The sequence below is a fragment of the Pristiophorus japonicus genome, unplaced genomic scaffold, assembly GCF_044704955.1.
Source record: "Pristiophorus japonicus isolate sPriJap1 unplaced genomic scaffold, sPriJap1.hap1 HAP1_SCAFFOLD_540, whole genome shotgun sequence".
Classification (NCBI taxonomy): Eukaryota; Metazoa; Chordata; class Chondrichthyes; family Pristiophoridae; genus Pristiophorus; species Pristiophorus japonicus.
This window is the reverse complement of record NW_027254447.1, coordinates 21,154-49,032: the sequence shown is the minus strand read 5'-3', so window position 1 is coordinate 49,032 and position 27,879 is coordinate 21,154. Positions and strand designations below refer to the sequence as shown.

The 27,879-nt window shown below is 47.9% G+C and overlaps 1 long non-coding RNA gene across 1 annotated transcript; it reads right to left on the bottom strand.

Moving 5' to 3' along the window:
* Positions 1-1,800: 1,800 nt before the first annotated feature.
* On the bottom strand, positions 1,801-21,284 carry LOC139254464 (uncharacterized). The gene is made up of 3 exons (XR_011592014.1): positions 20,429-21,284; positions 14,543-14,708; positions 1,801-2,698 (listed from the first exon to the last, which is right to left on the bottom strand). It is a non-coding gene; the product is annotated as an uncharacterized lncRNA (long non-coding RNA).
* Positions 21,285-27,879: the final 6,595 nt, after the last annotated feature.

The window sequence follows — 27,879 nt, the reverse complement described above, 5'->3', positions numbered from 1 at the left end:
TCAGAGTGTGTGAGGGGTGGGGCTTGCACAACCCCCCCCAGTGGGCAGGGCTGAGCACGGATCTGCCTCATTGGTTAAAACTCTGCCCCACTGTTAAAGCTGGTTTCTCTCAAACTGCAGGAGGCTACTGGACCTTTCTGTTGTGGCTTTAAACAGATGGAACCCTGTGAGGTGGAGGAAACATTGCAGCATTTGGTAGTGACATTAATTGATTCAGGACAGACAGCAGGGATTATTTCAGGAAATAACACAGTTTAGTTGTTTCTGTTTAAACAGATGAAACCCTGTTGTGGAGCAACCACGCTTCTCGTGTCCTGGTCAACCATGTGCGCAACAAGTGTCGTCATCTGGAGGAGCTCGAGCTCCGGGTTTCAGAGCTTGAGCAGCAGAGTGCATCACCGCAACCGCGAGGCTGAGAGCTACGTGGATAGCACCTTTCAAGGGATCGGCAACTCGCAGCATAAGAGTGTGCAGGCAGAGAAGGAATGGGAAACTGTCAGACAGACATGGAGGACCAGGCAGGTAGTGCAGGAGACCTCGAGTGCATCTCACTCTCTATACTGTGGTTCCTCAGGCAGTACAGCCAGAGCCAAGTCCAAGGCAACATGGGTGGCTCAACTGTATAGGGGAGGGGGAGGGGGGGTGTGGGCTTGGTGCAAGGTCAGGAAGGCAATATTGAAAGGGGCCAGACAGGCCTTTCTGCGGCCGCTGACATAACTCCAAGATGGTAGGTTGTCTTCCTGGTGCCAGGGTCAAGGATGTCACTGAGAGGCTGCAGGACATTCTGAGGGAAGTGTGTGAACAGCCAGATTCCTGAGGGGGTGGGGACTGTACAAGCCGGATAAGGTCACACCTCAACAGGGCCTGTACCATTATCCTCCCTGGGGGGTTGCTAATACAAAAGGTTACTGCACAAGCTAAGAGCTCACGGGGTTGGGGGTAATATATTAGCATGGATAGAGGATTGGCTAACGAACAGAAAACAGAGAGTCGGGACAAATGGGTCATTTTCAGGTTGACAAACTGTAATTTTTAGGATGCCGCAGGGATCAGTGCTGGGGCCTCAACTATTTACAATTGATATTAATGACTTGATGAAGGGACCAAGTGTAACGTAGCCAAATTTGCTGATGATACAAAGATGGGTGGGAAAACAAGTTGTGAGGAGGACGCAAAGAATCTACAAAGGGATATAGATAGGCTCAATGAGCGGGCAAAAATCTGGCAGATGGACTATAATGCAGTAAAATATCAGGTTATCCCCTTTGGCAGAAAAAATAAAACAGCAAATTATTATTTAAATGGTGATCGATTACAAAATGTTGTAGTACAGAGGGATCTGGGGGTTCTTGTACATGAAACTCAAAAAGTTAGCATGCAGATACAGCAAATAATCAGGAAGGCAAATAGAATGCTGGCAAGGGGGATGGAGTATAAAAGTAGGGAAGTCCTGCTACAACTGTACAGGACGTTGGTAAGACCACACCTGGAGTACTGCGTACAGTTTTGGTCTGGAGTTATCTCCAGTTCCGTGCCGAGGGGATTGCTACACCAGAGGGGAGGGGCAACATTTGGAGACACTGATTCCCCACCAATTCCCATTCTCCTTCTTTCTGGTGGATAATGGAGGGGCCACTGTGTGTAATGTGCAAGTCAGTAAGAATTGTCAGCAAGCTCTTTCTAATTGGAGATTGTATTCAGTGGAAACTTTCACACACTATTTTAGATTTTGTACCAAAGATCATTTTAGAATTAAAGTAAAAGATCATAATTTTATTGCAGACTGAATTTCTGTTGTGAGTCGCTGAATTAATGGGAAAGATAACACACATGGACACTGCAGCCCCAAGAACACAATCAGCAATATATCCAGAATATTAAAGTCCAGTCCAGTTATAGGGTTATTAACATCAGCAGAAACAAACCCCAACTGTCAGAATGAACATGGTTCAGTCGGGATGTGATTAACAGCAGCAATAACAGCAGATTCCAACCTCTGCAGGCACTTGTGAACTCGCTGGTGTCTCAGCAGGTGGGATGACCGAACGAATCCCTTCCCACACTCAGAGCAGGTGAATGGCTGCTCCCCGGTGTGAACGCGTTGGTGTGTCAGGAGGGTGAACTCGCTGGTGTCAGCAGGTGCGATGATGTAGTGAATCCCTTCCTCCACTCAGAGCAGGTGAACGGCCTCTCCCCAGTGTGAACTCGCTGGTGTGTCAGCAGGTTGGATGACTGAGTGAATCCCTTCCCACACACGGGGCATGTGAACGGCCTCTCCCCAGTGTGACTGCGTCGATGAATTTCCAGCTCAGATGGTGATCTGAATACCTTCCTACAGTCACCACATTCCCACAATTTCTCCATGGTGGGGGTATCCTTGTGACTCTCCATGGTTGGATGATCAGTTGAAGCCTCGCCCACGCACGCAACACATTTACAGTTTCTCCACGCTGTGAATGGTGCGATTTTTTTTAGGTTGTGTAACTCTTTCCACAGGCAGTGCACTGGAACACTCACTCGGGTGTGTGTCTCGGTGCTTTTCCAGTCACACTGATATTTGAAATCTTTTCCCAGACAGAACAGACAAACATTTCTCCTTCCACTTTCAAAGGCCGATGATATTCAAGTCCTGCTCCGTGAGATCTTGATGCGATGTTTGGTTTGTGTTTCCTGTCTGAAAATCTCCCCTTCGAATACGCTGTAAAAGGAGATAATAAAACTCATCACTGTCAGTGCAAGACAGAAATTCAGAATAGGCACATCTAGGGGCCTAGTTTCAACAGGAGTTGCTCCTATTTTCTTGGAGCAACTAGTTTTTTTTGGAGTATCCTAGAAATTGCAATTCTCCACATTTAGTTTGCTCCAGTTTCAGTCAGTTAGTTCAGTTTCTTTTTAGTTCAGTTTTTTTCCCCAAAAGGGGCGTTACCAGCCACTTATGCCTGTTTTGGCCATTTAAGCAAGTTTAGACATCGAAAAGTTACTCCAAACTAATTTGGGCCTGAGTAAGTGTCCACTTTGGTACACTCAGAAAAACCTTGTGGACACTTTAGAAATCAGGCGCAGGTAGCAAGAAATAGGAGGGGGGGAAGGGGGGCAAGGAAAGTTTGAGGGAAGTTGGAGGATTTTACAAAGCATTAAACACTTCACTTAAAATTAAAGAACCATCATCAATAATACATGATCAATAAATCAATCAATAAATAATAAAAATTAAAAAATAAATTAAAAAAGCAATAAATAAAAAATTTAAAGTTCCTACCTCACCTACTGCAACACCTATCTGTTCGGGAGGACCGGGAGCCCTCCAGCAGCACACAGCCGCACACTCAGCCGTGCCTGCCTGACTGATGACATTTTCAAGGGGAAGAGTTCGGGCGGGGCCCGTCGCCGGTGAAGGATTCGGACGTGCCCACCGCCGAGGAGGTGGGAGGGGGGGCCCAGCGAAGAGCTGGTCGGGTGGCCCCATCGCAGAGGTGGTGTTTGGGCGGGCCGTCGAGTAGGTCTTGAGGCAAGAGCAGTGGCGGCGAGGCGAGGCCCGAGGTCGAGCAGCAGCGAGGCGAGGGACTGTGAGGCGAGGTGAGGTGCGGTGAGGCGAGGCCCGAGGTTGGGCAGCGGCGAGGCGAGGGACGGTGAGGCAGGCAGGCCACTTGGCCTGGGCTGGGCCACTCGGCCGGGGGTAGGGTCGCCCGGAGCCACGACGCGCTGGGAGGGCCAGGAGCTACTGCGTGCGCAGCAGCCGGCACTCTTCGGCACAGGGCTGTAGCTCCGCCCGCTACTGCTTCTGCTGCGCTGCGCCCAGTCCAAAGCAGGCCTGATCATCGTGGAGAATCCCGAGGCAAGTACTAGGCGCGCTTTTCCTTCTAGAAAGTCGGCGGAACTCTCGGAGGTGCGCCGTTCTATGGGTCAGTCGAAACTTGGCCCCTAGTTTACATGGAACATTCTTTCCTCTCTTGTTCTTCCAAAGCTGCAAATCCCTGTCCAACACATTTTCCCTCCTGCTTTGTTGAAATCCAAACCTATCACACATTTCTAGACTGTTTCTCCTCCGCTCCCAGTTTTCACCACCAATTCTGGCTGGGCTAAGAAATACACTCACTGGTACACTTCCTTCTTCTAAGGGAGTGGACTCTGGCTGGGTTCAGTTCTACACTCACTGGTTCCCCTCCCTCTCCCTCCCCTGAAGGTGCCGACTCTGGCTGGGTTCAGTTGTACACATCAGTTTCTCTCCAATATGTGACCCATGTGCCCAATATCCATGTATGAACCTCGACAGTGAATGTCACAGGCTATTCCACTGTCCTCACCTGAGGCCTCACACGCGCATTTTCCAGCAGGGTCACTGGGCCCTCCTCACAATGGCTCAGTTTCTAAACGATAAGGGGATAAGGGATTATAGGGAGCGGGCAGGGAAGAACATAAGAAATAGGAACAGGAGTAGGCCGTACGGCCCCTCGAGCCTGCTCTGCCATTCAATAAGATCATGGCTGATCCCATCATGGACTCAGCTCTACTTTCTCGCCCGCTTCCCATAACCCCTTATCGTTTAAAAAACTGTCTATTTCTGTCTTAAATTTATTCAATGTCCCAGCTTCCACAGCTCTCTGAGGCAGCAAATTCCACAGATTCACAACCCTGAGAGAAGAAATTCCTCCTCATCTCTGTTTTAAATGGGCGGCCCCTTATTCTAAGATCATGGCCTCTAGTTCTAGTCTCCCCCATCAGTGGAAACATCCTCTGTGCATCCACCTTGTCAAGCCCTCTCGTAATCTTTTAGGTTTCGATAAGATAACATCTCATTCTTCTGAATTCCAAAAAGTGGAGGCCCAACCTACTCAACCTTACCTCATAAGTCACGTCATAATCCCCGGAATCAACCTAGTGAATCTTCTCTGAACTGCCTCCAAAGCAAGTATATCCTTTCGTAAAGATGGAAACCAAAACTGCACGCAGTATTCCAGGCGTGGCCTCACCAATACCATATATAGCTGTAGCAAAACTTCCCAGCTTTTATACTCCATCCCCTTTGCAATAAAGGGCAAGATTCCATTGGCCTTCCTGATCACTTGCTGAACCTGCATACCATTCTTTTGTGTTTCATGCACAAGTACCCCCAGGTCCCACTGTAATGCGGCACTTTGCAATCTTTCTCCATTTAAATAATAACTTGCTCTTTGATTTTTTTCTACCAAAGTGCGTGACCTCGCACTTTCCAACATTATACTCCATCTGACAAATTTTTGGTCACTCAGTTAGCCTGTCTGTCCTTGTGCAGATTTCGTGTGTTCTCTCACACTGCTTTTCCACCCATCTTTGTATCGTCAGAAAACTTGGCTACGTTACAGTCTGTCCCTTCTTCCAAGTCGTTAATATAGATTGTAAATAGTTGGGGTCCCAGCACTGATCCCTGCGGCAACCCACTAGTTACTGATTGCCAAACCGAGAATTAACCATTTATCCCGTCTCTCTGTTTTCTGTTAGTTAGCCAATCCTCTTTCCATGCTAATATATTGCCGCCAACCTCCTCAACATTTCCTCATAAGAACCCCCTCATCTCTGGAATCCACCTCGTGAATCTTCTATGAACTGCCTCCCCTCTCCTCTCCTCTCCTCCCCTGAAGGTGCTGACTCTATCTGGTTTCAGTTCTGCTTTCACTGGTTTCCCTCCCTCTCCTAAAAGAAGCTGACACTGACTGGGTTCAGTTCTACACTGACTGGTTCCCCTCCCTCTCCTCCCTGAAGGTGCTGACTCTGGCTGGGTTCAGTTCTACACTGACTGGTTCCCCTCCCTCTCCTCCCTTGAAGGTGCTGAATCTGGCTGGGTTCAGTTCTACACTGACTGGTTCCCCTCCCTCTCCTCCCTGAAGGTGCTGACTCTGGCTGGGTTCAGTTCTACACTGACTGGTTCCCCTCCCTCTCCTCCCTGAAGGTGCTGACTCTGGCTGGGTTCACTTCGACACCCACTGGTTCCCCTCCCGTGAAGGTGCTGACTCTGGCTGGGTTCAGTTCTACACTCACTGGTTCCTCTCCCGTGAAGGTGCTGACTCTGGCTGGGTTCAGTTCCACACTCACTGGTTCCCCTCCCTCTCCTCCCCTGAAGGTGCTGACTCTGGCTGGGTTCAGTTCTACACTCACTGGTACCCCTTCCTCCCATCTGCCCCTTCCCTTAAGGCGCTAACTCTCGCTGTGTTCAATTCCATACTCTCTGTTTCTGCTCCCACCCCTCTCCCGCAGGCAGAGTTTAGGGAGCTAGGAGAGGGATTAAAAAGCAGGACCTCAAAAGGTAGTAATCTCCGGATTACTCCTGGTGCCACGAGCTAGTGAGTAGAGAAATAGGAGGATAGAGCAGATGAATGTGTGGCTGGAGAGATGGTGCGGGAGGGCTTTAGATTCCTGACACACTGAGACCGCTTCTGGGAGAGGTGGGACCTGTACAAACCAGACGGGTTGCACCTCAACAGAGCTGGGACCAATATCCTCATGGGGCGGGGGGGTTTGCTCGTGTTGTTGGGGAGGGTTTAAACTAGCTTGGCAGGGGGATGGGAACCTGACAATAGATTCAGTAGGGAGGGGAGTAAAGCTGGAATTAGAAAGCAAAAATAAAGAAAGTGAATTTGAAGGAGAGAGGAAACAAGCAGGAAATAAGGGTAAAAAAACAAACTTAAAGGCTCTTTGTCTCAATGCACGTAGCATTTGTAACAAAATAGATGAGCTGACGGCAGAAATAGATACAAATGGGTATGATCTGATAGCCATTACAGAGACGTGGTTGCAAAGAGACCAGGACTGGGAATTAAATATTCAGCGGTACTTGACAATCTGAAAGGACAGACAGAAAGGAAAAGGAGGTGAGGTAACTCTATTGATAAAGGATGGAATCACTGCAATAGTGAAAAACGATATTGGCTCAAATGATAAGAATGTTGAAACAGTTTGGGTGGAGATAAGGAATAAGGGGAAAAGTCACTGGTGGGTGTAGTCTATAAGCTTCCTAACAGTAGCAACTCTGTTGGTTGGAGCGTAAACCAGGAAATAGGGGGGGCTTGTAAAAAGGGAACAGCAATAATCATGGGTGATTTTAACCTCCATATTGATTGGACAAATCAAATTGGTCAGGGTAGCCTTGAAGAAGAGTTCATAGAGTGCATAAGGGCCGGGTTCCTTGAAAAATATGTAACGGAACCAACCAGGGGGAAGGCTATCTTAGATCTTGTCCTGTGTAATGAGACAGGATTAATAAACAATCTCCTAGTAAAGGATCCCCTCGGAATGAGTGATCACAGCATGATTGAATTTCAAATTCAGATGCAGGGTGAGAAAGTTGGATCTCTAACCAGCGTACTAAGCTTAAATAAAGGAGACTATGAAGGTATGAGGGCAGAGTTGGGTAAAATGGACTGGGAAAATAGATTAAAGTGCAGGATGGTTGATGAACACTGGTGTACATTTAAGGAGATATTTCACAGCTCTCAAGAAAAATATATTCCAGTGAGGAGGAAAGGGTGAGAGAGAAAAGATAGCCATCATTGCTAACTAAAGAAATAAAGGATGGTATCCAATTAAAAACAAGGGCATACAAAGTGGCCAAAACTACTGGGAGGACAGAAGACTGGGAAGCTTTTAAAAGCCAGCAAACAATGACTAAAACAATGATAAGAGAGGGAAGATAGACTATGAAAGTAAACTAGCACGAAATATAAAAACAAATAGCAAGAGTTTCTATCGGTATATAAAAAGGAAACAAGAGTGGCTAAAGTAAATGTTGGTCTCAGAGGATGAGACCGGGGAATTAGTAACGAGGACATGGAGACGGCAGAAACTCTAAACAAATATTTTGTATCAGTCTTTACGTTAGAGGACACTAACAATATTCCAACAGTGGATAGTCAAGGGCTATATGGGGGGGAGGAACTTAACACAATCACAATCACTAAGGAGGTTAATGGAACGAAAGGCAGATAAATCCCCTGGACCTGATGGCTTGCATCCTAGGGTCTTAAGAGAAGTATCAACAGGGATAGTGGATGCATTAGTTGTAATTTACCAAAATGCCCTGGATTCTGGGGAGGTCCCAGCAGATTGGAAAACTGCAAATGTAACGCCCCTATTTAAAAAAGGAGGCAGACAAAAATCAGGAAACTATAGACCAGTTAGCCTAACGTCTGTGGTTGGGAAAATGTTGGAGTCCATTATTAAAGAAGCAGTAGCAGGACATTTGCAAAAGCAAAATTCAGCCAGGTAGAATCAGCATGGATTTATGAAGGGGAAGTCATTTTGACAAATTTGCTGGAATTCTTTGAGGATGTAACGAACAGGGTGGATAAAGGGGAACCAGTGGATGTGGGGTATTTGGACTTTAAGAAGGCATTTGTCAAGGTGCCACATAAAAGGTTACTGCACAAGATAAAAGTTCACAGTATTGGGGGTAATATATTAGCATGGATAGAGGATTGGCTAACTAACAGAGTGTCCAGATAAATGGTTCATTCTCTGGTTGGCAACCAGTAACTAGTGGATGCTGCAAGGATCAGTGCTGGGTCCCCAACTATTTACAATCTTTATTAATGACTTGGAAGAAGGGATCGAGTGTAACGTAGCCAAGTTTGCTGACGATACAAAGATGGGAGAAAAAGCAATGTGTGAGGAGGACACAAAAAATCTGCAGAAGGATATAGACAGGCTAAGTGAGTGGGCAAAAATTTGGCAGATGGATATCATGTTAGAAAGTGTGAGGTCATGCACTTTGGCAGAAAAAAAAAATCAAAGAGCAAGTTATTATTTAAATGGAGAAAGATTGCTAAGTGCCGCAGTACAGCGGGACCTGGGGGTACTTGTGCATGAAACACAAAAGGATAGTATTCAGGTACAGCAAGTGATCAGGAAGGCCAATGGTATCTTAGCCTTTATTGCAAAGGGGATGGAGTATAAAAGCAGGGAAGTCTTGCTACAGCTATTCAAGGTTTTGGTGAGGCCACACCTGGAATACTGTGTGCAGTTTTAGTTTCCATATTTACGAAAGGATATACTTGTTTTGGAGACAGTTCAGAGAAGTTCACTAGGTGGATTCCGGGGATGAGGGGGCTTACTTATGAGGAAAGGTTGAGTAGGTTGGGCCTCTACGCATTGGAATTCAGAAGAATGAGAGGCGATCTTATCGAAACGTATAAGATTATGATGGGACTCGACAAGGTGGATGCAGAGAGAATGTTTGCACTGATGGGGGAGACTAGAACTAGAGGTCATGATCTTAGAATAAGGGGCCGCCCATTTAAAACAGAGATGAGGAGAAATTTCTTTTCTCAGAGGGTTGTAAATCTGTGGAATTAGCTGCCTCAGAGAGCTGTGGAAGCTAGCACATTGAGTAAATTTAAGACAGAAATAGACAATTTTTTAAATGATAAGGGGTTATGGGGGGCGAGCCTGGAAGTGGAGCGGAGTCCATGATCAGATCAGCCATGATCTTATTGAATGGCGGAGCAGGCTCCAGGGGCCGTATGTTCCTATGTACACTGTCTAAGGAAACACTCCCAGGACAAGTGCAGCATGGATTAGATACAGAGTAAACCTCCACCTACACTGTCCTATCAGAGACTCCAAGGTCAGGTACAGCATGGGTTGGATGCAGCATAAAGCTCCCTGTACATTGTCCCATCAAACACTCCCAGGGCAGGTACAGCATGGGTTAGATACAGATCAAATCTCCCTCTACACTGTCCCATCAAACACTCCCAGGGCAGCATATGGAACATAAGAAATAGGAGCAGGAGTAGATCATTTGGTCCCTCGAACCTGCTCCGCCATTCAATAAGATCACGGCTGATCGGATCCAGGCCTCAACTCCACTTCCCCGCCTGCGCCCCATAATCCTTGACTCCCTTATCATTGAAAAATCTGTCGATCTCCACCGTAAATATATTCAATGACCCAGCCGCCACAGCTCTGAGGTAGCAAATTCCAAAGATTCAGAACCCTCAGAAGAAATGCCTACTGATTTTGGTTTTAAATGAGCGATCCCTTATTCTGAAACTACGCCCCCTAGTTCTAAATTCCCCCATGGAGGGAAACATCCTCCCTGCATCTACCCATCAAGCCCCCTCAGAATCTTATACCTTTCAAAAAGATCACCTCCAAGTCTTCTAAACCCCAAGGAGTATAGGCCCAACCTGCTCAAACTTTCATCTCAGCAATCAACCTCATGAACCTACTCTGAACTGCCTCCAGTGCAAGTGTATCCTTCCTTAAATAAGGAGACCAAAACTGTGCGCAGTACTCCAGGTGTGGTCTTACCAATGCTATATACAGTTGCAGCAGGATTTCCCTACTTTTATACTCCATCTCCCTTGCAATAAAGGCCAACATTCCATTTGCCTTCCTAACTAATTGCAGTAACTGCATGCTAAATTTGTGTGTGTCCTGTACAAGGACCCCCAGATCCCGCTGTACATGGCATTTTGTAATCTCTCCCCATTTAAATAGTAATTTGCTTTTTTATTTCTCCTACCAAAGTGGATAAGCTCACATTTTCCCACATTATACTCCATCTGCCAAAGTTTTGCCCACTCACTTAGCCTATCTATATCCCTTTGTAGATTATTTGCATCCTCTTCTCAACTTGCTAGGTGAGCACAGGTTCTGTACACAGTAAATCTCAGTCGACATTATCCCATCAAACACTCCCAGGGCAGGAACAGCACGGGGTTAGATACAGCGTAAAGCTCACTCTACACTGTCCCATCAAACACTCCCGGGGCAGGTGCAGCATGGGTTAGATACAGAGTAAAGCTCCCTCTACACTGTCCCATCAAACACTCCCAGGGCAGGTACAGCACGGGGTTAGATGCAGAGTAAAGCTCCCTCTACACTGTCCCATCAAACACTCCGAGGGCAGGTACAGCACGGGGTTAGATACAGAGTAAAGCTCCCTCTACATTATCCCATCAAACACTCCAGGGCAGGTAGAGCACGGGGTTAGATACAGAGTAAATCTCCCTTATTACAACAGTGACGACAATCCCAAGTACTTCATTGGCTGTAAAGTGCTTTGAGAGGTCCGGTGGTCGTGAAATGCGGCAAATAAATCCAAGTCTTTCTCTCTCTACACTGTCCCATCAGACACTGCCAGCCCATAACGAGCAGGGCTCAGGGAGGTTGGTTGCTAGGCACTGCAGTGATGTCATAAAGCAGGGCCATTCAGCCCAGCGGATCCTCTCCTTGTCCCTTTAAAGGTGGAGAGCTGGGACATCCTGTCTCAACACACTTCCCCTGTTCATACTGAGAATCTCCAGGGAAAGCCCCAAGGCCCAGAGTGTGGAACACAACCAAGGGAGAAAGAGGAGGAGAGCTGGTGCAGTGTGGAAGATGAGGGAGGAGTCTGCTCATTCCAAGGGGCAGATTAGACAAAGTGCTTTGAGTGGTGGGTCCAGTAGTGAAACTGAAATGAACCCATAGGGAATAAATAAAGATCCAATCCAAGGGAACAAGCAACGGGTCATTGGGCAGAAATCACAACTGGCCCAGAATTATTCAATGGGCGAGCATCGATTGTTTATTGTGGGAAGTTCTACACTTCAACCATCCATTGAGTGAAGAAGTGTTTCCGAACATCTCTCCTGAATGACCTGGCTCTGATTTTATGATTATGTCCCCTCGTCCTAGACAACCACCACAGCAGAATCAATTTCTCTCTATCTACCCTAGCAATTGCTTTCAAATTCACACTAAATTCCCACAGACTAGGTAGAGTATGATTTGATACAGAGTAAAGTTCCCTCCACACTGCTGCAGGGCAAACTTCAGTGTCCTTCCCAACTGCGCTGCTGGCAGCTTATCAATTAAAATTCAGCAGCAGTACGATCTGTCACTGCACTGAAAACTTTCCACCCGCAGCTCCTGATCAGTTTCAGGTTAAAGCTCCCTCTAAACTGTCCCATCAAGCACTCCCGGGGCAGGGGCAGCACGAATTAGATACACAGTAAATCTGTGTCAGAGGAAACTGTACCCCAGTGAGAGTCAATGCCAGAGGAAACTGTACCCCAGTGAGGGTCAATGCCAGAGGAAACTGTACCCTAGTGAGAGTCAGTGCCAAAGGAAACTGTACCCTAGTGAGAGCTAGTGCCAGAGGAAATTTTACCCATGAGAATCAGTGCAAGAGGAAACTGTACCCCAGTGAGAGTCAGTGTCAGAGCAAACTGTACCCCAGTGAGAGTCAGTGTCAGAGCAAACTGTACCCCAGTGAGAGCTAGTGCCAGAGAAAACTGTACCACAGTGAGAATCAGTGCCAGATCAAACTGTGCCCCATTGAGACAGTGCCAGAGGAAACTGTAACCCAGTGAGAGCTAGTGCCAAAGGAAACTGTACCCCAGTGAGAATCAGTGCCAGATCAAACTGTGCCCCATTGAGACAGTGCCAGAGGAAACTGTAACCCAGTGAGAGCTAGTGCCAAAGGAAACTGTACCCCAGTGAGAGCCAATGCCAGAGGAAGCTGTAACCCAGTGAGAGCTAGTGTCAGAGGAAACTGTACCCCAGTGAGAGCTAGTGCCAGAGGAAACTGTACCCCAGTGAGAGTCAGTGCCAGAGGAACCTGTAACCCAGTGAGAGCTAGTGCTAGAGGAAACTGTACCCCAGTGAGAATCAGTGCCAGAGCAAACTGTACACCAGTGAGAATCAGTCCCAGAAGAAACTGTACCCCAGTCAGACAGTGTCAGAGGAAACGGTACCCCAGAGTGCCAGTGGAAACTGTACCCCAGAGAGAGTCAGTGCCAGAGGGAACTGTATCCCAGTGAGAGTCAGTGCCAGAGGTAACTGTATCCCAGTGAAAGTCAGTGCCAGAGGAAACTGTACCCCAGTGAGAGTCAGTGCCAGAGGAAACTGTACCCCAGTGAGAGTCAGTGCCAGAGGAAACTGTACACCAGTGAGAATCAGTCCCAGAGGAAACTGTACCCCAGAGTCATTACAATTCAAAATATCTTCAGTTATCAGCAACAAATTGTATTTATAACGTGCCTTAAACATAGTAAAATGTCCCAAGGCACTTCACAGGAACTTTATCAAACAAAATTTGACACCCAGTCACATAAGGAAATATTAGCACAGGTGACTAAAAGCTTGTTCAAAAGAGTAGGTATTAAGGAATATTATAAAGATCGAGAGATTTAGGGAGTAAATTCCAGAGCTTATAGCCTCGGCAGCTGAAGGTACGGCCACCAATATTGGAGGGATGAAAATTGGGGCTGCTCAAGAGGCCAGAATTGAAGGAATGCAAAGATCTCTGAGGGTTGTAGGGCTGGAGGAGATTACAGCAATAGGGAGGGGCAAGATCCTGGACTGATTTCAAAACAATGATAAGAATTTTGAAATTGAGGCATTGATGGAGCAGGAGCCAATGTAGTTCAGCGAGCTCAGGGGTGATGGATGAACGGAAATTGGTACAAGTTGGGATGCGAGGGCTGAGGACAGATTGATTAGAATAGGCCTATATTCTCTGGAGTTTATTAGAATGGAAGGTGATATCATTGAAACTTAAAATTCTTCGTCGAATATTCAAGGTCTGGATAGTCTCGAAGTAGGGATCCTAGTATTAGAAGAGATCGCCCATTTAAGACTGAGATGAGGAGATATTTCTTCACTAAAGTTGTGAATCTTTGAAATTCTCTATCGAATAGAGATCTTACTGAATTGTGGAGTAGACGGGAGGGGTTGTATGGCCTACGCCTGCTGCTATTTCTTGTGTTCTTGAGTAAGGATTACGAGCAGGAGTGTTTTTGATGAGCTTAAGTTTGCGGAGAGTGTGAGGCCGATCAGAAGAGCATTGGAATAATCCAATGTAGCGGTAACAGAGGCATGGATGAGAGTTTGAACAGATGAGCTGAGGAAGAAGTAGAGACCGGCGATATTATGGAGGTGGAAGTAAGTGTACTCGGTGATTGAGGGAATATGGGTTCAGAAGCTCATCTCGGGAACAAGTACGACGCCAATCAATAAACTGCAACTCTCCATATCTGTGTTTCAGTATATTAGAATGCTACATATCTCTAGTGATCAATTAATCAGAAATGCTTCGATATTAGTAGTTATCAATATATGTTCCTATAATTCTAAATGTTCATGAACGAATAAATGATTCTATGGACGATAGGCCGTGCTGGCCTTTCAGATGGGTCTGTGCATCGTGATCAGTGAACTGTCTCTGTGCTTCCGCTTCAATCTTTCCATTGGCTTTCTCACCAGATGGGAAATATTTGAACATTGAGATCTGATGGTGTCGGTGTGAGTGTAGCCGCACCTAATGTACAGAGACCGGTCCATCTGCTGGGCTCTGCCTCAAACTGGAGTCACCACTTAGATCAAAGCCCTTTACTCTAAAACACACACAAGATTCACTGAGACTGTGTTTAGAGACAGAAAGTGATCTCACTTCACGGCCTCATGCTGGATAATTGTGCTCGGTGGTCAGACTCTCCAAGTCTCATTTCCTGCCTTACCTTGTAACCTGTGTGTACTGTCTACAGGACCGGTGTGTATCTGAGTAAATGGCACTTTCTCTTACCTTTCTCCCGAGTCGATCTATTGAAGCACTTTCAATTGGAAGGGGTTCACTGGTTGGTGCTCTCACAATCGTGCGCTGGTTCACCTGCTGTTGTTTCTCAGTCCACAATCCCTGTTTCCTTCCAGCTGTGGAACTTTCTCAATCACTCCGCCATTCACCGGGAGATCTAATTATGGCAGGGCAGAAAATTAGAAGAATATTAATGTTGTGAAGTGGAATGTAGTGTAAATTGTTTTTCCAATGTTTCAGAAACATATCTGTTCAGTATTTCTGTTTGATTTTATCCTTTTCCTCAGATCCCTGTCCGACCCGTCTGGACTTAGAGAAAATCACCAGAATTCTCCCCAAGTTACACACTAACTGATCTCACTGGGCTCCCAGGTTACACACTGTCTGATCTCACCAGGCCCCCGGGTTACACACTGTCTGATCTCACCGGGCCCCCGGGTTACACACTGTCTGATCTCACTGGGCCCCCGGGTTACACATTGTCTGATCTCACTGGGCCCCCGGGTTACACACTGTCTGATCTCACCGGGCCTCCGGGTTACACACTGTCTGATCTCACTGGGCCCCCGGGTTACACACTGTCTGATCTCACTGGGCCCCGGGGTTACACACTGTCTGATCTCACTGGGCCCCCGGGTTACACACTGTCTGATCTCACTGGGCCCCCGGGTTACACACTGTCTGATCTCACTGGGCCCCCGGGTTACACAATGTCTGATCTCACTGGGCCCCCCGGGTTACACATTGTCTGATCTCACTGGGCCCCCGGGGACGGGGGGCGTAGGGAGAAGGAGGTGGGTAGGAGCAGGGGAGGGGAAAAAGAATGGGGGTGAGGGAGAGGAGAGGGAGAAGAGAGGGATAGGGGGACGGTTATCGAAGTCCCTCAGCTTTCCCAGGAACGCTTCCCCCCTCCCCCTCACAACTCTGTCCCCCTCGCCTGTCGGACCTCCCCACTCCCCGCAAACGTCAGTCTCCTCCCTCCCCTGTCATTCTGGGGGTGTGCCTGTGTGAGCGTGTCCATATCTCTTACCCCCGCCCCCCCCCCATGTCTCTCTTCACATCTGCCACCCACCCGCCCCCGTTCTCTCGCTCTCTCTCCCGTACCCTCCGTTGTCTCTCTTCCCCCATCTCTCTCTCTCTCCCACCCAGTGTCTCTCTCCCCCCCCCATTCCGTGTCACATGCCTCCCCCTCCCTCTGTCTCCAAGGACACTCGCCCTCAGCCCCCTCTCTACCCCGGGACACTCTCCCTCGGCCCCCTCTCCCCCCCGGGACACTCTCCCTCGGCACCCGCTCCCCCCCGAGACACTTTCCCTGGGCCCCCTCTCCCCCCAGGACACTCTCCTTCGGCCCCCTCTACAACCCGGGACACTCTCCCTCACCCCCCGGGACACTCTCCCTCGACTCCCTCTCCCCCCGGGACACTCTCCCTCGGCCCCCTCTCCCCCCGGGACACTCAGCTCCGCTCACTTTCCGCTATCTTGTTTAACTTCACCAACGGCCGGCCTCCGGGCTCCCTGGACATGCGCAGTGCCGCCTCACGGCGCGCTCAGGGAGGCGTTGTCCGCCCCTGCAATTGGCTGATTGACTTGATTGACAGGCCGTCCACCAATCGCAGCCCAGTATCTTCCTTTTCCCCCGCCCACTCCCACAGTCGGAGGCGGTGCCGCTCACTCAGCGCCAGTGACATCACCAATCCGGCAGCGCAAGCTGCGTGACGTCATCAACCCAGCAAGAAGGGGTGTGTGACATCAGAACCCCAGCAACGTGAGCTGTGTGACATCAGTAACCTGGCAACGCAGTCTGTGTGACGTCATGTAGCCTGGCGGGGAGGACACAGACCCCACAGATTGGCCGTGCACCGAGTCTGGCACCAGGGGAGGGCACCCACCCCGCAGAATGACCGTGTACCGAGTCTGGCACCAGGGGAGGGCACCCACCCCACAGGATGGTGTATACCAAGCCTGGCACCAGTGGAGGGCACCCACCCCACAGGATAGCCGTGTACCGAGTCTGGCACCAGGGGAGGGCACCCACCCTACAGGATGGTGTATACCGAGCCTGGCACCAGGGGAGGGCACCCACCCCACAGGATGGCCGTGTACTGAGCCTGGCACCAGGGAAGGGCACCGACCCCACAGGATGGCCGTATATTGAGCCTGGCACAAGGGGAGGACACAAACCCCACAGGATGGCCGCGTATTGAGCATGGCACCAGGGCAGGGCACAAACCTCACAGGATGGCCGAGTTCCGAGCCTGGCAGCAGGAAAACCATGGGCCCATTGGTTGTCACGTGTGTGTCCAGTGGGACGGGAGCTGTGGGATTTATCATCAGTGACAGGCCCAGATTACCCAGGTGTATCAGCGCTGCATGGCCCACAGGACAGGAACAAGAAGGAGAGAATGTTCTGAAGTTCTATCCTGTACTTACAGTGATGACTTTTGTAAACTCCTTTTACAGGGTATTAGAAGAAGAAGATTAGCACACGGGAAGCTCAAACCTAAAGATCACATCCATATCTGCCAGAGTCAGATGATTCATCAAGAGCTGATTATCATCGTCCTTTTACATAAGAACATAAGAAATAGGAGCATGAGTAGGCCATACGGCCCCTGGAGCCTGCTCCACCATTTAATACAATCATGGCTGATCTGATTATAGACTCAGGTCCACTTTCCTGCCCGCTCCCCGTAACCCTTTAATCCCTTATCGGTTAAGAAACTGTCTACCACTGTCTTAAATTTATTCAATGTCCCAGCTTCCACAATTCTCTGAGGCAGCGAATTCCACAGATTTACAACCCTGAGAGAAGAAATTTCTCCTCATCTCAGTTTTACTTGGGCGCCCCCTTATTCTAAGATTATGCCCCCAAGTTCTAGTCTCCCCTATCAGTGGAAACATCCTCTCTGCATCCACCTTGTCAAGCCCCCTCATAATCATATACGTTTCGATAAGATCACCTCTCATTCTTCTGAATTCCAATGAGTATAGGCCCATTCTACTCAACCTTTCCTCGAAAGTCAACAACCTCATCTCCGGAATCAACCTAGTGAACCTTCTCCGAACTGCCTCCAAAGCAAGTATATCCTTTTGTAAATACGGAAATCAAGGCAGTATTCCAGGTGTGGTCTCACCAATACCCTGTAAAACTGTAGCAAGACTTCCCTGCTTTTATACTCCATCCCCTTTGCAATAAAGACCATGATACCATTGGCCTTCCTGATCACTTGCTGTACCTGAATATTAAACTTTTGTGCTTCATGCACAAATAACCCCAGGTCCTGCTGTACTGCAGCACTTTGCAATTTTCCTCCATTAAAATTTTAACTTGCTCTTTGATTTTTTTTGCCAAAGTGCATGACCTCACACTTTCCAACATTATACTCCATCTGCCAAATTTTTGCCCACTCACTTAGCCTATCTATGTCGTTTTGCAGGTATTTTGTGTCCTCCTCACCACACATTGCTTTTTATCCCATCTTTGCATCATCAGCAAACTTGGCTATGTTACACTCGGTCCTTTCTTCCAAGTTGTTAATATAGATTGTAAATAGTTGGGGTCCCAGCGACACCCATTTATCCCAACTCTGTTTTCTGTTAGTTAGCCAATCCTTTATCCATGCTAATCTATTACCCTCAACCCCGTGAACTTTTATCTTGCGCAGTAATCTTTTATATGGCACCTTGTCAAATGCCTTCTGGAAGTCCAAATACACCACATCCACTGGTTCCCTTTTTTCCACCATGTTCGTTACATCCTCAAAGAATTCCAGCAAATTTGTCAAACATGACTTCCCCTTCATAAATCCATGCTGACTCTGCCTGACCGAATTATACTTTTCCAAATATCCTGCTACTGCTTTTTTAATAATGGACTCCCAACCACAGATGTTAGGCTAACTGGTCTAGTTTCCTGCTTTTTGTCTGTCTCCTTTTTAAATAGGGGCATTACATTTACCATTTTCCAATCGGCTGGGACCTCCCAGAATCCAGGGAATTTTGTGAAATTATAACCAATGCATCTACTATCCCTGCTGTTACTTCTCTTAAGACCATAGGATGCAAGCCATCAGGTCCAGGGGATTTACCCGCCTTTAGTCCCATTATCTTACTTCTTAGTGATTGTGATCAGTTCCTCCCCCCCTATATTCCCTCGACTGTCCACTGTTGGAATATTGTTTGTGTCCTCTACCATAAAAACTAATACAAAATATTTGCTTAGAGTTTCTGCCATCTCCATGATCCCCATTATTAATTCCCGTTCTCATCCTCTGAGAGACCAACATTTACTTTAGCCATCTTTTCCTTTTTATATACCTATAGAAACTCTTGCTATCCGTTTTTATATTTTGTGCTAGTTTACTTTCATAGTCTATCTTCCCTTTCTTCATGATTTTTTAGACATTCTTTGCTAGTTTATAAAAGCTTCCCAATCTTCTGTCCTCCCACTTGTTTTGGCCACGTTGTATGCCCTTGTTTTTAATTGGATACCGTCCTTTACTTCTTTAGTTAGCCACGGGTGACTATTTTTTCTTTTACACCCTCAATGGAACTGGAACTGGATTGTAGTGGGACTTTCAGGAGAATATTAAAGTTGGCACCACAGAAATAATTACATCTGAGCGTCGCCATCAGGGCAACCTATTACCGGGGCATTCATTCATCGTGGGCCACCCTGACCTGTGAGAGGACACCATCGCAGGTCGGGAGGATAAAAGAGCAGCGAGGGTCCTGGAACATTGTGGGTCATCCCGACCTGCGAGAGGACATATTCTCATCCGTTCCGTGTACTGCTTTCGTCTGCATAGTGCTACATGTAACATGATTCGTGATCGGTATTGAAATGTATCCTGGAATGTAATGTAAACCTGTTATTATCTGCTCCATGTAATACCCTTATTTGCACAGTACTACATGTAACGTGATTTACGGATTGTACTAAACTGTACCCTGAAATGAAATGCACGGTAGTGCATCGTATGGAATTGCTGTCAGCATCTAAATGAATTGTATGGAATTGCTGACCGCAAGGTATTGAACTATTTTCCAATGTATTGTGAAAATTTTATATGAATAAAGTATATTTTTGAAAAAAAAAAAGCCACCATGGGTCAGGAGGATAAAAGAGCATACCACTGCAGCTTCCAGAGTGAACTGCTACAAGTGTGCGACAGCTTCAAGGTGGGCGACTGGATGACATCATCAAAACCCAGGTCGCAGTTTGGTGCGTGGGCAGGAACATCGGCGGGGTGCAGGTACAGCGGAGAAGCGGGAAGGTCGGGGCGGATGAGCGGTGAGAGATCGTGGTGGAGGAACGGTGAGAAATCGTGGCGGGGGTGCGGTGAATGAGGGTACGGGGCCCAGAAGAGCTGAGGGCCCAGGGGCAGCACGGGCCTGCCCACACTGTGTGCGCACTAGATCCTTGCAGCAGAGCAGGTCTCCTGCTGTCCTGGTTAACCCTTGCCGCTGGATAAAGGCCGAGCTCTGTCAATCACAAATTAAAACAAACCAGGCACAGGCATCTTCCACCCTTCAATTGGAGTTCAGGACTGGAATATCGGCTCCTTCATTGAAACAACTGCAAACCCATGTGGAAGCAAGTCATCCTGGTTCCAGGGACCGCCGATGATGATAAAGACCATTGTTGGGGAGATTGCGGGTATTCCCGGGATTCTGTAGATATTGTGGGAGGCCGATTCGGTGACAATCGCAGATCCACCCCGGAATAGACAAAACAATCTGTGACCCTCCTGTGAAGTGCCTGTGGACCTTTTACTGTGATAAAGGCGCAATATAAAGACAAGTTGTTGTTATTGTCCCGCCAATCCCTCTTTTTTTTCATAGGCAGTCCCTCGGAATCAAGGGAGACTTACTTACCCTCCTAAAATATGAGTTCTTTAGTGGTTGAACAGTCCAATACGAGAGCCACAGACCCTGTCACAGGTGTGACAGATATTCGTCGGAGGAAGGGGTGGGTGGCACTGATTTACCACATGTTCCTTCCGCTGCTTGCGCCTGACCTCTTCACACTCGCGGCGTTGAGATTCGAAGAGCTCAACGCCCTCCCGGATGCACTTTCTCCACCTCGAGTGGTCTTCGGCCAGGGTCTCCCAGGTGTCGGTGGAGATGTTGCACTTTATCAGGGAGGCTTCAAGGGTGTCCTTGTAATGTTTCCTCTGCCCTCCTTCGGCTTGTTTGCCGTGACGGAGTTCCGAGTAGAGCGCTTGCTTTAGGAGTCTCATGTCTGGGGCATGCGGACAATGTGGCCTGCCCAGCGGAGCTGATCGAGTGTGGTCAGTTCTTTGATGCTGGGGATGTTGGCCTGGTCGAGGACGCTAACGTTGGTGCATCTGTCCTCCCAGGGGATTTGTAGGATCTTGCGGAGACATCATTGGTGGTAATTCTCCAGCGACTTGAGGTGTCTACTGTATATGGTCCATGTCTCTGAGCCATACAGGAGGGCGGGTATTACTACAGCCCTTAGACCATGAGCCTGGTGGTAGGTTTGAGGGCCTGGTCTTTGAACACTCTTTTCCTCAGGCGGCCGAAGGCTGCACTGGCGCACTGGGGGCGGTGTTGGATCTGGTGGTCAATGCCGGCCCTTGTTGATAAGAGGCTCCCGTGTTTTGGGAAATGGTCCCCGGCCGGTGTCCAGGGCCCACGCCGTGGACCTTGCTGACTGGGGGGCAGTGCTGCGCGGCCCGGCCCAGCGGGAACAGGCTGCTGGAGGACCTTTATCTGATGGAGGTTTAGTTTAAGGCCCGAGCTCTGGGAGCCTCAGTAAATACGTCACAATGTCCTGGAGTGGGACCCAGGGGCAAAGGTCACCGCCCGTTAAACATTCAACATTTAAACCCAACCACCAAGCTCCGAGCGCGAGCCTCGCTCAACCCACTTCAGCGCCTCAGGGGCGGCCCCGTGCGGGGCTCTCCGGGGATGCGGATTGGTAGGAGCGCCTGTCACTCAGAGTGTGGGAGGCGGGTTTCCGGAGCGGGGCAGTCCTGGAGAAGGGGATTGGCCAGAGCGCCTGTCACTTAGAGTGAGGGAGGTGGGTTGTCGGGGCTGGGCTCTCCCGGGGGAAGGTGATTGGCCCGAGTGCCTGTCACTCAGAGTGAGGGAGGCGGGTTTCCGGGGCGGGCCCGGGCCTCAGTGGGACTCGGAGGTCGAGCAGTGTGTTTGAGCCGGGCGCCAGTGACGCTGCGCTGGAGCCGGTGGGAGCGGCTGAGAGCGGTCGCCTGGTTTTATGCTCCGGGGGGTGGGGGGGATATAGATATGTGAAGAGAAAAAGGTTAGTAAAGACAAACGTAGGTACCCTGCAGTCAGAATCAGGGGAAGTCATAACTGGGAACAAAGAAATGGCAGACCAATTGAACAAGTACTTTGGTTCGGTATTCACTAAGGAGGACACAAAAAACCTTCCGGATATAAAAGGGGTCAGAAGGTCGAGTAAGAAGGAGGAACTGAGGGAATTCCTTATTAGTCGGGAAATTGTGTTGGGAAAATTGATGGGATTGAAGGCCGATAAATCCTCAGGGCCTGATGTACTGCATCCCAGAGTACTTAAGGAGGTGGAAATAGCGAATGCATTGACAGTCAATTTCCAACATTCCATAGACTCTGGATCAGTTCCTATGGAGTGGAGGGTAGCCAATGTAACCTCACTTTTTAAAAAAGGAGGGAGAGAGAAAACAGGGAATTATAGACCGGTCAGCCTGACCTCAGTAGTGGGTAAAATGATGGAATCAATTATTAAGGATGTCATAGCAGCGCATTTGGAAAGAGGTGACATATGTCCAAGTCAGCATGGATTTATGAAAGGGAAATCATGCTTGACAAATCTGGAATTTTTTGAGGATGTTTCCAGTAGAGTGGACAAGGGAGAACCAGTTGATGTGATGTATTTGGTCTTTCAGAAGGCTTTCGACAAGGTCCCACACAAGAGATTAATGTACAAAGTTAAAGTACATGGGATTGGGGGTAGTGTGCTGATATGGATTGACAACTGGTTGGCAGACAGGAAGCAAAGAGTAGGAGTAAATGGGTACTTTTCAGAATGGCAGGCAGTGACTAGTGGGGTACCACAAGGTTCTGTGCTGGGGCCCCAGCTGTTTACATTGTACATTAATGATTTAGATGAGGGGATTAAATGTAGTCTCTCCAAATTTGCAGATGACACTGAGTTGGGTGGCAGTGTGAGCTGTGAGGAGGATGCTATGAGGTTGCAGAATGACTTGGATAGGTTAGGTGAGTGGGCAAATGTATGGCAGATAAAGTATAATGTGGATAAATGTGAGGTTATCCACTTTGGTGGTAAAAACAGAGACAGACTATTATCTGAATGGTGACAGATTAGTAAAAGGGGAGGTGCAATGAGACCTGGGTGTCATGGTACATCAGTCATTGAAGGTTGGCATGCAGATAAAGCAGGTGGTTAAGAAAGTAAATGGCATGTTGGCCTTCATAGCAAGGGGATTTGAGTACAGGGGCAGGGAGGTGTTGCTACAGTTGTACAGGGCCTTGGTGAGACCACACCTGGAGTATTGTGAACAGTTTTGGTCTCCTAATCTGAGGAAGGACATTCTTGCTATTGAGGGAGTGCAGCGAAGGTTCACCAGACTGATTCCCGGGATGGCGGGACTGACATATCAAGAAAGACTGTATCAACTGGGCTTGTATTACTGGAGTTCAGAAGAATGAGAGGGGATCTCATAGAAACGTTTAAAATTCTGACTGGTTTAGAGAGGTTAGATGCAGGAAGAATGTTTCCAATGTTGGGGAAGTCCAGGGGTCACAGTCTAAGGATAAGGGGTAAGCCATTTAGGACCGAGATGAGGAGAAACTTCTTCACCCAGAGAGTGGTGAACCTGTGGAATTCTCTACCACAGAAAGTAGTTGAGGCAAATTCACTAAATATATTCAAAAAGGAGTTAGATGTAGTCCTTACTACTGGGGGGATCAAGGGGTATGGCGAGCAAGCAGGAATGGGGTACTGAAGTTGCATGTTCAGCCATGAACTCATTGAATGGCGGTGCAGGCTCGAAGGGCCGAATGGCCTACTCCTGCACCTATTTTCTATGTTTCTATGGGGGGTGAGGGCCGGGGTAAGGGGGATGAAGGTGAGGGTTGGGGTAAGGGGGGATGGGGGGCGAGGGCTGGGGGATGGTGGTGAGGACTGGGGGGAATGGGGGATGAGGAGGAGGGGGAAATTGGAGGGTTAGGATGGGGGGATGAGGGTTGGAGTGAGGGCTGGGGTAAGGGGGGGTGGGTGTGAGGACTGGGGGGAATGGGAGGGTTAGGATGGGGGATGAGGGTTGGAGTGAGGGCTGGGGTAAGGGAGGGATGGTGGATGAGGGCTGGGGTAAGGGGGGGATGGTGGGTGAGGGCTGGGGTAAGGGGTGGATGGGAGGTGGGGGCTGGGGTCAGGGGTGGATGGGAGGTGGGGGCTGGGGTAAGGGGTGGATGAGTGGTGGATGGGAGGTGAGGGCTGGGGTAAGGGGGGGATGGGAGGTGAGGGCTTGGGTAAGGGGGGAATGGGAGGTGAGAGCTGGGGTAAGGGGGGGATGGGAGGTGAGGGCTGGGATGAGGGAGGCGTTGGGAGGTGAGGGCTGGGATGAGGGGAGGGGAGATTGAAGAGGAGAGGAGGGTTATGTGTTTGCTCCAGTCTGTACTATATATAAAACGTGTTTAATTTTGTTGTGGATCGTTACAGAGGGGAAACTCATTGAAATTGTGTTTGCAATGACAGGGTCTGCTGCCTAGTGAGTGAGCCACAGTCCTGGCTAGTGGGTACAGGATGTGCTGCAGAGGGGACAGATCGAATGTTTAATCTATTGGAAGGAAATGCACCTAATTACGTACCTGCCAAGTCTGTTATTTGGAATGGGCACGATATAACGTATAATTTTTAAATTAACAAAACGCAGCCGTGCCTTCAGCTGCCTGTACCCTGAGCTCTGGATTCTCTCCCTAAGCCTCTCTGCCTCTCTACCCCTCTCCTTTAAAGCGCTCCTTAAAACCTACCACTTTTCGCAGCTTTTGGTCACCTGTCTTAATATCTCCTCATGTGGCTCAGTGTTGACACCAATTCAATAAAGAAGTGGGGTGAAATGAAACTTTTTTTTAAACACAGCGAGTTGTTGTGATCTGGAACTACTTTTTGAAGTGTACTTGTGGTTGTAATGTGGGAAACATGGCCGTCAATCTGCACACGGCAAGCTCCCACAAACAGCGACCAAATAATATGTATTTGTTGATGTTGGTTGAGAGATAAATATTGGCCAGGGCATTGTGGATAACTTCCCCTGCTTTTCAAAATAGTGCCATGAGATCTTTTACATCCACCTGAGGGGGTAGACGGGCGCTCGGTTTAAGAGTTTATCTGAAAGACGGCACCTCCGACAGTGCAGTGCTCCCTCAGCACTGCATTGGTGTGTCAGCCTAGATTTTGTGCTCAAGGTTCTGGAGCAGGACTTAAACCCATTACCTTCGGAGTCTTAAAAAAACAAATTGGTAATACGGAAACATAGACAGGAGTAGTTGGGGGCAAGTCTTGGTGCAATTACCTCTCTCCTGTCACACTCTATGAAGGCACAGTTTTAAGAGGATAACTTCTTTACCCAGAGAGTGTTGAGAATGTGGAATTCGCTGCCGCATGGAGTTGTTGAGGAGAATAGCATAGATGCAATTAAGGGGAAACTAGGTTCTTTATTATTCTTTATTGTCATCCTTTATTATCAGGGTCACCCCCCCCCCCTTTACCATTCGAGCCTGCTCCCCCGTTCAATAAGATCATGGTTAATCTTTGACCTTAACTCTACTTTCCCGCCCAATCCCCATATCCCTTGATTTCCCCCAGAGTCCAAAAATCTATCAATCTCAGCCTTAAATATACTCAGAGACTCGGCATCCATAGCCTTTTGGGTTAGAGAATTCCAAAGATTCAAATCCCTCTCAGCGAAGAAATTTCTCCTCATTTCGGTCTTAAATGACCGACCGCTTATCCTGAGACTATGTCCCCTGGTTCTAGACTCTCCAGACAGGGGAAACAACCTCTCAGCATCTACCCTGTCAATCTCCCTCAGAATCTTGTGTTTCAATGAGAACACCTCTCTTTCTTCTTAACTCCGGAGCGTATGGGCCCAATGTACATTGGGGAAGGGGGATGGGATGAGGAGGGGAAATGGTGAGGTGGAGGAGGGATGCAAATAATCCCCATAATATAATGGAGGGTAATCTTAGTCATGGGTTAAAGACAATCTGTGCATGGGATCTTCTGTTTTTGTGAGGAGGGCTGTCATCTATTGTAAGGTGTGTATGTGTGTGCTTAAATTAGACTTGTAGTGTGAAGAATCTGCTCGTAGCTGGAGTATGGGTAAGAAATGATGGAGTCAGCAACAACAGGAAATGATGCTGTATCAGGACTATCTCAGTCACACACTGTCGCTGACTTGTGTCTGACAGTTTCTAACAGAGGACATGTCATGCTGCAATAATGGTGTGTGTTAATCCCGTAGAAAGAAAGACTATATCGTGTTTTTCACAAGCTCAGGACATCCCAAAGTGCTTTACAGCCAATGAAGTACTTTTGAAGCGTAGTCAGTGTTGTAAAGTAGGAATGGCAGCAGCCAATTTGCGCACAGCAGGATCCCACAAACAGCAATGTGACAATGACCAGCTCATCTGTTTTAGTGATGTTGGTTGAAGGATAAATATTGACCCAGGATACTGGGGAGAACTCCCCTGCTCTCCTTCCCAGTAGGAAACTTGGTGTTGCCTGACTTTGCATTTTATTTAAATTTCAGGATATCTTGTGAGCTGGAGGAGGGCAGGAATCTTACTGTGAATCTAATGTTGTTGAAGTATAGAAAGCTCAGTACTTCTGTTCATAGTTCAGCTGATTCTGCATGACTTAACTCAGTATGTCCTGGCTCAGTGTGATTGGGACAGTCATGCCACATACTGTGTTGATGCAAAGCAGTTTGAGATTGATGGCGAGGGGAGATGTGCAGAGTTACGTTGAAGATCAATAGTTTCCATTGACCATGGGCCAGGAGAGAGTTTGACTCCACTTCAGCTTTGTATCAACTGCACCATTATGAAGTGAGGTTAAAACAGTTGGTCCAGCTAAGAATTTATTTTAAAATTCACATTTTAATCCTTCTAATTTTAACAGAGCCCCGACTCTGCTGTCAGCACCTAGAATCGTAGAAAAACACAGCACACGAGGAGGCCATTCGGTCCATCGTGCATGTGCTGGCTCTTTGAAAGAGCTGTCCCATTAGTCTCACTCCCCTGCTCTTACTCCAGAGCCCTGTGAATGTCTCCTAGTCAACAATTTATCCAATTCTCTATTGAATCTGCTTCCACCACCCTTTCAGGCAGGGCACTCCAGATCACCATAACTCGCTGTGCAAAAATGTATCCCCTCATTTACACCCTGAACTCACTGCCTCAGAGAGCTGTGGAAGCTGGGATATTGAATACATTTAAGACAGAAATAGACAGTTCCTTAAACGATAAGGGAATAAGGGGTTATGGGGAACGGGCAGGGAGGTGGACCCGAGTCCATGATCAGATCAGCCATGATCATATTGAATGGTGGAGCAGGCTCAAGGGGCCGTATGGCCTACTCCTGCTCCTATTTCTTATGTTATACCAGACAAGAGTACACGTAAATATTATTCATATGGACTTCAAATAAGAAGATAAATGAAATGAAAGCATGTAATCACGACTATTGTAAAACCAATCGACCAATCTATTCAATTCATTAGTAAGAAAAACTGATGTAAATAATTAACCTGTTAACCTGTGGATTCTTTCATGGCATAAAACTGGAAAATTAATGCACAAGGTTATTCACAACTGACTTTACACAGGATGTACGGCACAGAAACAGGCCTTTCGGCACAACTAGTCCGTGCTAGCGTTTATGCTCCACTCGCACCTCCTCCTGTCTTTCCTCATCTAAATCTAACAACATAATCCTCTGCTCCCTTCTCCCTCTTATGCTTGTCCTGATATTAATATCGCATTTCTTGTATCGTCCTTGTAAATCTTCTCTGCGTCCTCTCCAGTGCCTCTATATCCTTTTTATAATCTGGTGACCAGAACTGCACGCAGTACTCTGCAAATATGGTCTAACCAAGGTTTGATACAGGTTCAGCATAACGGCCCTACTTTTCAATTCTATCCCTCTAGAAATAAAGCCTAGTGCTTGGTTTGCTTTTTTATGGCCTTGCTAACCTGTGGCACAACTTTTAGTGATTGGTGTATCTGTACTCCAAGATCCCTTTGTTCCTCTACCCCACCCAGACTTGCACCTTCCA